The sequence below is a fragment of the Colossoma macropomum genome, unplaced genomic scaffold (genome assembly GCF_904425465.1).
Source record: "Colossoma macropomum unplaced genomic scaffold, Colossoma_macropomum, whole genome shotgun sequence".
NCBI classification, from domain to species: domain Eukaryota; kingdom Metazoa; phylum Chordata; class Actinopteri; order Characiformes; family Serrasalmidae; genus Colossoma; species Colossoma macropomum.
Window position 1 is genome coordinate 34,097,154 of NW_023494784.1, and position 9,954 is coordinate 34,107,107.

General features: G+C 39.6%; 1 pseudogene; it reads left to right on the forward strand.

Moving 5' to 3' along the window:
• LOC118810799 lies at positions 1-4,835 on the forward strand (annotated as a pseudogene).
• The last annotated feature ends 5,119 nt before the right edge of the window (positions 4,836-9,954 follow it).

A 9,954-nucleotide genomic window follows, 5' to 3' on the forward strand; every position in this document is an offset into this window, starting at 1 on the left:
ATGCTTTTGGTTCACCTGTCTCTTGTGTGTGTGAGGAACAGAGGAACGACGAAGAGTATTATACTCGGCCTGCTCTGTCTCACTCTCACTGAAGGACTCATCAGGTAAGAGAAACAGGAAATCAGCATGAGACATGAAAGGTCTTTTCAGGTACTGGTAATAGCACAGAAGCCAGAGGGAAGAGAGACTGCAAGCATCAGAGAATACTATGGGAAAGACACCTCAATGAACAATCACAGTCATGACAAGGCTGACATACTAGATTCTTAATCCTTAATGTCTTGTGTCCAGAGTTCCTTTGGTGAAATAGAAGGAAATAATGAAAGAGAGGGGACTCATGAAAGAACTGCTGAAATACTCCCAGTATAGTTCAAACCAACTGTATACAGAAGACCTGATCAACCAGGAGAACGTAAGTGTTGTCCATCACTCAAATTAAATAGGTAGATTTAATCATTTCATCCTTCACTTGGCTAACTATTATAGATTTTCTGACAATGCTAATCAAAGCCAACCAGGTGTCTGCCTGTTTTTGTTTTGCTTATTTCCTCTCTTGGAACAAAATCTTGTACCTTTTTTTGGTGTTTAAGTTTTAACATAACTTGAAATAGCCAGCTGCCATTTACACTGTGTCAAAATTCTATGACAAATGTAGCAACAGAAATGGTTCAAAATTATTTACGTTAACATTATATTACATTAGCATTCATTCAAAGTTTAACCTTTTAAATGGACAGGGCCCACCGGCAGGCCCAAAATTTGTTACACACGTCTATAACCGATGAGTTTGCATTGAAGTCCTTGTAGTTACTGAGATATAAGCATATATATAGTATATATATAGTATATAGATATAAGTATGTAAGCCTGGGATTTTAAGGGGTTGAGAAGGACCTTTAATAAGGTTTTTGAGATACAAGATTTTGGAGATACAAGATTTTGTTCAGATAGCAATGACATCCAATTTAGAACCATACAATGACAACAATTTTCCATCTAACTCACATTCTGCAACACTGCAGCTACCAAAGATGTCTGGTAAGTGTGGTGAGCCAGCAACTAGAAGGTCATGGGTTCAAATCCCAGGACTGACTGGGTATTCCTGTTTGTGTGGCACTGTGCTGCTCACAGAATTAGCCAGCAAAATGACAAATGTTCCTGATGAACCATGAACCATAAAGTATAACATATACTATCACTCTCTGTCATCTCCAGTTGGCCTACTTTGGAAAGATTGGTGTAGGAACCCCACCACAGTACTTCTATGTCCACTTTGACACTGGCTCCAGCACTCTCTGGGTCAACTCCGTCTACTGCAAGAGCAGAGCCTGCTGTGAGTAATAAACAGATTCAAGGGGACCAGCAGCACCAAGTGCTATTTTTAAAACCCTAATGCCACGCTATTGAAGTAAATGTGCCAAAAGAAACCTCTATGATCTTTTCAAGGATGTCACAACTGGTAGATCAACGGCAGACTAACATATGTTAACAATGCATTGCTTTGTTCTCCAGTATAAACTGAGATTAAAAGCACAGCGAGAGAGATTAAATAAATAAATGAAGCTGTGTTATGCGGTGAATGTGAGCTATTCCTTGGGGTTAAATGGCATTTCAGCCACATGGCTGCCATAGTGCGTCCAGCCCTGATTTGATTAAGATCTCCAGCTCAAGTTACATACAGTGCGACACGTTCAGTCTATAAACAGGGATCAGGATGACAATATGAACCATGTGCTTAATTTACAGAAGGGGGGCACACTTGTGCATTCCACTTGCATTTAGCTTAATTTAACCCTGCACGTCTATAGGCTAACTCCTGCTTTGTCTTGCAGCCTAACATCCTCGGTTCAACCTATGCAAGTCTCACACATACCACACCAATAACAAACTGTTCTCCATTCATTATGGAACTGGGAGAGTTACTGGTGTCTACGCCTATGGCACAATCACGGTGAGCCTGTTCTTCATGATTTAAATCCTCACTGGGTGAAAATAATGGTGGCTCATTCAGTGAACTCCAACTAGCTGCAATGTGCAAATATGTCTCATTGTCTGCCTTAAAACTTTTACTGATGTTTCAAATGAGTTTCTGTGGGTGATTTTTATGAATCAGTGAATTCATGTGATCCTACACACTTCAATAATGATTATTTAAAATAACACAGACCATTTTTTTTTACTTTTAATATATTGAAATACATACTGCAATCACAATATGGGGCAGTATATATACACACATATTTTGTCTCTATTGTGCAGCCATAACTGTGATGCTCAGTTTCCACAGATGGGTAATCTGGTAGTCAAAAATCAGAAGATCGTTCTGAGTAAAAATGAGCCTGGAAGTCACTTCGCTAAGCCTCTGCACGATGGGCTCATGGGCCTGGCCTTCATGCCTGATGACGACACCATTGTGGACACCATGATCAAAGAAGGTCTCATTGAGGAGCTTGTCTTTGCTTTCTATTTGAGCAGGTGAACAAACATACCTGTATATTACATCATCACTTATAGATGATTGTAGCTTGCATTGTATGTATGGGACAAGCCTGCTAAAACTTGTATTGCAATGATTGATCAGGGATGCTCAAAAAGGCAGTGAGGTTGTTTTCGGAGGAACCGACCCATCCCATTACCAGGGCCAGATCAACTGGGTTCCTGCACAGAGAAACAGCCACCGGCAAGTGACATTTGAGGGGTAAGTCTTGTGAGTTATTTCAGAAATACATTTCTTCAGTGTTGAAGCAGAAATTTGGAGATATCTCCTAAAATCGGTAAACTGGTAAGGAATTTTAGTGAGCATGTTATGAGGTTTAGCCATTAACTACATATATCTGTCTTCAGATTTGAGGTGAACCACAAGCCCACAGACTGGTGTAAGAGTGGCTGTACTGCCATAGTCCATGAACGTCCATGTTAGAGAGCCCTCCGTGTCCTCTCTTCACGAAATGCTGGGTTAGGGTTAGCAGCGGTGATGTAAGACCCCTTGCTCACTCATTCAGTGACACACCTTTTCACCATTTAAAGTCTACAGTACTCATTTTAAAAAAGGTTTACAGGTGTTGAGTTCGGTGTCTGTGTTGTACTTGCAGTACGTGTTTGAATGTAGTAAAGTGAACAGCCTTCCCACACTGACGTTCGTCATGAATGGAGCTCACCTGCACCTGCCACCATCTGCATATGTACTGAAAGGGAGAAACTGTTCTCTAGTGAATGTATGTATGTAGTACTAAAAGCCCTTAAAATCGGACCCTTATTACATCTGAAGGTTTATTAAACAGTAACAATGACTATAATTCAAAACTGTCAAAACTGATTAGGTTATTCTCATAGTATAGAAGTGTGTAATATATCTGATATGTTGATAAATAATATTTTTCATGTACATATCTGCCCTTAAAGAAAACTCACATGTCCTTGCTGTCCAAAGAAAACCACGTATCTCCATTCTGATTTTGATTTTTCTACATTATTTCAACACACCAGCCATCCTTTAAGTTGTGTGAAAATTTCATAATGAATGGACCCGTAGAAATGCTCTAAAATCACTTGGAATAAATCTCTTTATATTAACTTACCTAAAAAATTTAGAGTGTTTTGGCCTTCTTCTATAAAGTTATTAATTTGGAGATACTTGTTTTTCTTTGGACAGCAATGATATATTTCACATATGAAGTGATGAAAACCATGTGTTTACAAGTTTTTTCACAAGTTTTTCACAAGTGAACACACACTTTTTTTACATGTGATAACAGATTTTTAACATGTGAAATGTGCAAAAACTGTGCTTTCTTTCATGTGACTTTCCTGTAAGGGTGCCAATGCCAACACATAAACATTTAAAAAAATATAGAAATTGGGACTACATGTACCACGATTAGCATTACAGGGAAATATAACATTTATTTCTATAGTGTTATAAATAACTGTAAAGTTGTAAAAAAAATTCCGGGGTGATGGTGGGTTCAACTGACAGCCGTTCTGCAGCAACTGTCATTCTGGAGATGCAGCTGGCAGTGCAAACTTATTATATTATTTTTAACTGTTATTTAACTGTATAGTAAGACAATCCCCAAAGATTATAATCTCCATTTTTAGCATTCTCCATCCCAAAGTTTGCCTAAAACCATCAATCAGAAACTTTATAAAGTTCTACAATTTCAAACTATCCCAATTTGGAGATGGACCTGGGATCATGGCAACAGTGGCAGCAGACGTGCATGCTGTACCAGACACTCATAACCAATAGAATGCGAAAGTGTGCAATTCTACATGACCAGGTGGCCTGATCATTACTCTTTTGTTCAACATAAGTAAATCCCATATTGTGTAAATCGCACATCTGAATAGAAAGAAAGTATCTATAATAGATAACGAGATCCAAGGGGATGATTGTGTTACAAGAAGGGTGACGTCCCTTTGCATCACCCCTCAAAATCAAGTCCTGGTTATAAATGCAGTAAAATGAATGAAATTCAAATATATGAGCACAGTAGCCTAGCACTGCCAAAATGGTCACCTCTTCTGTAGTTCAAGGGTCATCAAATATCAGTCTGAATTAACAGCCAAACAGAAACATCAGTCCAATCATTTTTTAAGCTAATATCAGCCAACACCAAGAACATTTCAGTTGTACTTTTCAGTATCCTGAGTCTGACTATGTCCTTCTGCGATTCAACAGAGTCATGGATCTCACTGCAAGAGCAGCATCAAACAGTCTCATGAGAAGTACAGAGACGGCCGTCCTTACTGGATCCTGGGCGACGTTCTCCTCACAGTTCTACTCTGTGTTTGATCAAGGGAGAACCAGAGTGGGATTTGCCACTTTGGCTTAGAGTTATCAGACAAGTGTCAGCCTAAAGCATTACAATCAAAATCTCCTACACTGAAGCAATGGAAAAGACTATACATCGTGCACAGTATGAATGGGCTGCAACCAGTCTGATGCTAATGAACAACTGCTGCTGATTTTCACCTAGAAGCAACAAAATGCAAGAACAACAAGTGCAAAAGCATATTCTGCAAAAAAGAAAACCCAATAAAAAATGTATGTGTGCAAGACTTACGCATGCTGTCCCTTGAGTAAACCACAGTAAAACACTTTATTTTATGCTCCATCTCCTAGTTCTTCATACTTTGTCATATACTCACTGGACACTCATGTCCCACTGACACTTATATGAGCATAAAGTATGTTCCAGAGCTGTAGGGCAGGCACTTGTCTAAATTCCATTACCTCGTCTAGGTATTTCTCGCAGTCCTCTGAGACCCACTGTTCCATTATAAATAATGAGAAAATTCCTTTTCCACAGAATGTGGAAGCCTATCCTTTCAGAAACGGTATGAGCAAATCAAGCAAACTGATCTGTCTCGGCTTGTTACAACATTTGCCGCTAAATGGAAGAAGAAGAAGAAGAAAAAAAAGATCGGGGGGCTTTTTTCCTGTGTGTATTCAGAGTAAATGCAGCATGTCAAAGAGGGGATTTATTACCACCCTGAAGAAAAGACAACCTTCTCTCAAAGATGAAAATGCTGCAGTCCGACCTGGACGGCCCTGTCTGGCCGCGCTTTTCTGTACCACTAATTACTTCTTTACTCAACCGTTTTTTCCTCGGCTGAGAAATGCCACTAGAGACGGATGATCACAAACAGCCCCAAAGCCACATTTCAGTCAAAACGATATGCGCCCGTCCATCTCCGCGATGGCCTTTGAGAGCCGACAAAGGCAGAAGAGCAGGGCTTCGTAGGAGTTCCTGGTTGCCAAGTGCAAACTACACAATTCCTTGCCAAGTATTAGTAAGCGGACAAGAAAATCCCTCCAACAGAAAAGTGTCAACAAAAATGCAGCATAAAGGCCACATTCATCGATGCACAAAGGCACAGAGCTGGACGGAAGCAGCTAAAGAGAGCATATTATGTCCATCCCATGCAACAGACTAAACGCGTAAGGGGTGCTTAAGTTGACCTGGCCTTGTTCTCGCACATAAAGAGGGCACGCAACCATAACTTTGAGAAAAATACAGCGTCCCTCACGCTTAATCTGACTCACAGACAGACATTTTATCCTCAAAGGCAAGCCCGCTGAATTAAAGTAGCTTTAAGTGACTGTATTAATGTCTTTTGTACCCCATTATCTTCTGTTGACAGACTCTTTGTGAAAGGGGTTCTGCATCGGCGAGTCAGTAATGTCCCGAAAGCAAACCCTCGCAAAGCCTCGCCGACAATGCCATTCATGGAACTGTCGCCCCAGACAGCCTTTTGCACACACAACCCAAGACTCGCATTTGCACAGAACACATTAGGTTTATTTTAAGAAAAAAACAAGCAAGTTAATCCAGAACTCAAATTACATCAGCACTTTAGATCAGGTGAGATCCTAACATTTGCTAGCCTTTAATTTTCTTTGACTCAAGTCAAGCATGGTCATCGGCCAATTGGCAAAATGAGATCTTCTATCTGATGGAGAACGCAGAAACCTGATGCGCACACTCCTTTGTGCTGTCATTCATGCCATTTACTGTGCTCTATGAACAGCTTAACCTTCGCTCTGTAATATGTAACTGTAGGCAAGAGGTTTTTTCCTCCCACTCTTCTGAATGGCACTAAGGGCTTATAGGATTTTACAGATGACTTAATGAAAGAGTATCTTATGTCTATTACACTGTAACTTGTTTTGGATTCCAAAAACACATGGAGAAACAATGACACGTTCCGGATTTGAATTTCCTTTTTACAATTGTGCTACAAAGAATCCCTGAGGGAGCCCAGTGCATTTGTTCAGGAATCGAACAAAAAGACCTTAGGCAAAGGTGGGACATAAAACACTTAGATCAAACTTCCACACACAAAACTCTCTTGTTTTCTCTCCTTTAAAGGCCAAAGAAAGCAGTAATCATTTCTCCTAAGCTCCAGATCACATTCAGTGTTTCTTCTCCTCTTCAGTGAAACTGCAAGTCAAACTATTATGCCTTGTTCACTATGAAAAGTCTGCCTTCTTCTTGGCTTGCCCCAGTATAGATGGCCTACAATCATGGGACATACAAATGGTGAAAAGCCACATGGGGCTTCTGTTTGCCTTCAGCAGTACATTTCAAATATCTAAGAAATAAAACGCCATCATTTCATAGACATACTTGTATTCAACTGGACAATGGAGACGATTCAGGAACATATTTAAAGGCAACAGTCATCCAAGTCACCATTGTAACAAAACCTTGTATCTCCAAAATGACTACAGGAGAGACCTCATTTTAATGTATGTCGCCAATAATTTTAGGCTAAAAATTGGTAAAAAATGGCACTTTCTGAAAGAGAAAAACAGGTGAAATGTTTAACTGTAAAAAAGATAAATACGCCTTCAGTGAAGTGTAATAATCTAAGACTTAAGAATTAGAAAATGAGAAGCAATGGTTAAAAACACTGCTTGTTCCTTTCACTGTCCTGCCCTGGTCAATGCAGACGCTTTTGGACAGTCTGAGCAGCAGCAGATAAACAGTGAAAATAACAGCCACGTGTGACTGTACACAGTTTCTCTGAGTGACAGTAGACAAGCGATTTGTAATCACTGTTCATACCAAGTATCAAGAGAGGATACAACACCCACTACAACTTCACGACAGGTTTAAGGAATGATAGAATGAATGAATGAATAATTGAATGAATGAATGAAACAATGGAGTTATAACGTTTTGATATGACACAGATAAGCCAAATTTTGTGTCGTAATACTGTGTTTTATTGTTTGCCTTGTTTTTTTCATTTAGATGACATTTTTTGTTTGTTGATGTAAAATTAATACAAATATTCCATACAATACAGTCTCAGAGACACACAAGTACAAGCTTACGCAAAAAACAGACTTTTACATGGTGCCCACAGACACTGTGTTCAATCAACTGTAAATCAAGGCTGCTTTAACGTAATCTAATACAGCTTAATCTTGTCTTAGATTCCTCTTGATTAAACGAAATACCAACCATTGATGCCGTCTGTCTCATTAAGTCAAGCGTAGTTTCCCATGCAATGCTAGCATTTCAGTGTTCTTCAGCAAGATTCAGAGCTTATCTCTGTTACCTTTTCATGCACCTAAACCACAAAAAACCTTTCATTACAACATACATAATCACAAAAATGCTCATAACGTATCATAAACACAAATTATGTGTACAGAGATCAGCACTCTGTACACAAACAGGTAGGGACTGTTTGCAAGAGAGAGCTGCCAGGCGTCAGATAGTCAGAAAGTGTTTTCAACACTGATACTTCAACAGCAGTAGAGAGGGAGAGTCCATCATAGAGGACTAGACGAAAAGCCCCTGCACAGAAACCACACTGTTTGCCACCAGCCAGCAGGACACTGGAATGTTGGGTGGGATCGTGGGTAGCTTTCCCTCTGCTACATACCTTATCAGATAATTCCAGAAAGGGGTGGAACCCCCTGCTGTCAGCCTGTCCCAATGTAAAGTATGTGGTATTGAGGACAAACAACCAACTTTAGTTCATGTACATATACACAGTGCCTTCCAGATGTATTGGCACCCTTGGGAAAGATGGGGGAAAGGTAATGTTGTTTATCAGCTTGATCTTACACTGGATATACTGAAGAGGCTAATCTTCAGTGAGGTGAAATTATTCCATGAAAAAAGAAATTTAGATAAAAAAAAATCATGTTTTTTAAAATATAAGAGTCATTATACTATACTATTTACCTAAAAGTATACAAAAAGGAAACCTACACTATATACCTAAAAACCCCTCAAGTTTTTTTAAGGTGCACTAATTGCTGAGATAGGTGCTCTAATCCGCACACAGCTTCTAAACTGTCCATAGTAAAGAACTGTAAATAGAATGTGACTCTCTGGATCAGCCAAACATGAGACTGTGGTCACCTTGCCCAATGCCAAATATTGGCTAGAAGAGTACAAATCCCCTCAGCACTGGGCAGTGGAGCAGTGAAACTGCATTCTCTGAAGTGACGGAGCTTCATCCAATACCCTTGAGCTGAGATGGAGTGGTAATCATCCAACATCAGTACCTGACCTCACCAAAGGCTTCAGTCTTTTTTCATTTTTGTGCTGTGCTTTTAGGGTAGTCTATCAACATTGCTGGGCAATGGCCATTAACTCAAGTATTCCTTCATGGTAAACCTTACCAAAAGACGCAATCGCATGAACATATGAAGATACCTGACAACAGATGTCGCCTAAATGTACAGGTTTTGAATACTCATATTCATTCTCAAAACCACCTTTTAAAACAAAAATATATAAATAAATACAGTTCAAAATATATCCAGTAGGCTGTGATAGTGCACTAATACACAGGCTGAAGCCCAGCTGCTCATGTGCTGCATGTTGCTACAGAAGTCACAACTGTAGCCCTCTCATTAAAAAAACAGCTTTTATGAGACAAGTAGATGCTGAGGGTGTAACTAATTAGAAATACTGTTTTATTTATCACCATCGTGGTTTTAGTTCGTTTTAGTTTATTGTGTTTTTTGAGTATTATTGAGTTATTTATTTTGACAAGCTTGCCATGTTTCATCATGGGAAGCAGGAATGAGGGCAATGCAAAGGTTGAGTTGAACTCTGCCACAGCCGAGATACAGTGAGCATAGTGGACAACGGGGGAGCTTTTGGAACAACAGGCTCACCTGGACACAAAAATGACCAAGAAAGAAAGTCTCGACAACAGCTCTGCTGTTCCTCTCCTCGTCCACTATCAGAACTCACAACAACAAACAGGTCTGTGACTCTGAGCTCCCTGGTTTTAGCATTGCCCTCACTAAGTTAGTGGTACTTGGATAACTATCACTTACATATTTAAGATGATTCATTAAACTTGTCGTGCGTCTGTACCAACCTCTTATTGTAAATTTTGCACTGACCATTGTTGTCTGATAATTTAAAGTGTTACACACGTGATTTCTCAGGCATCTGTTGTCTTTTAGCTTTA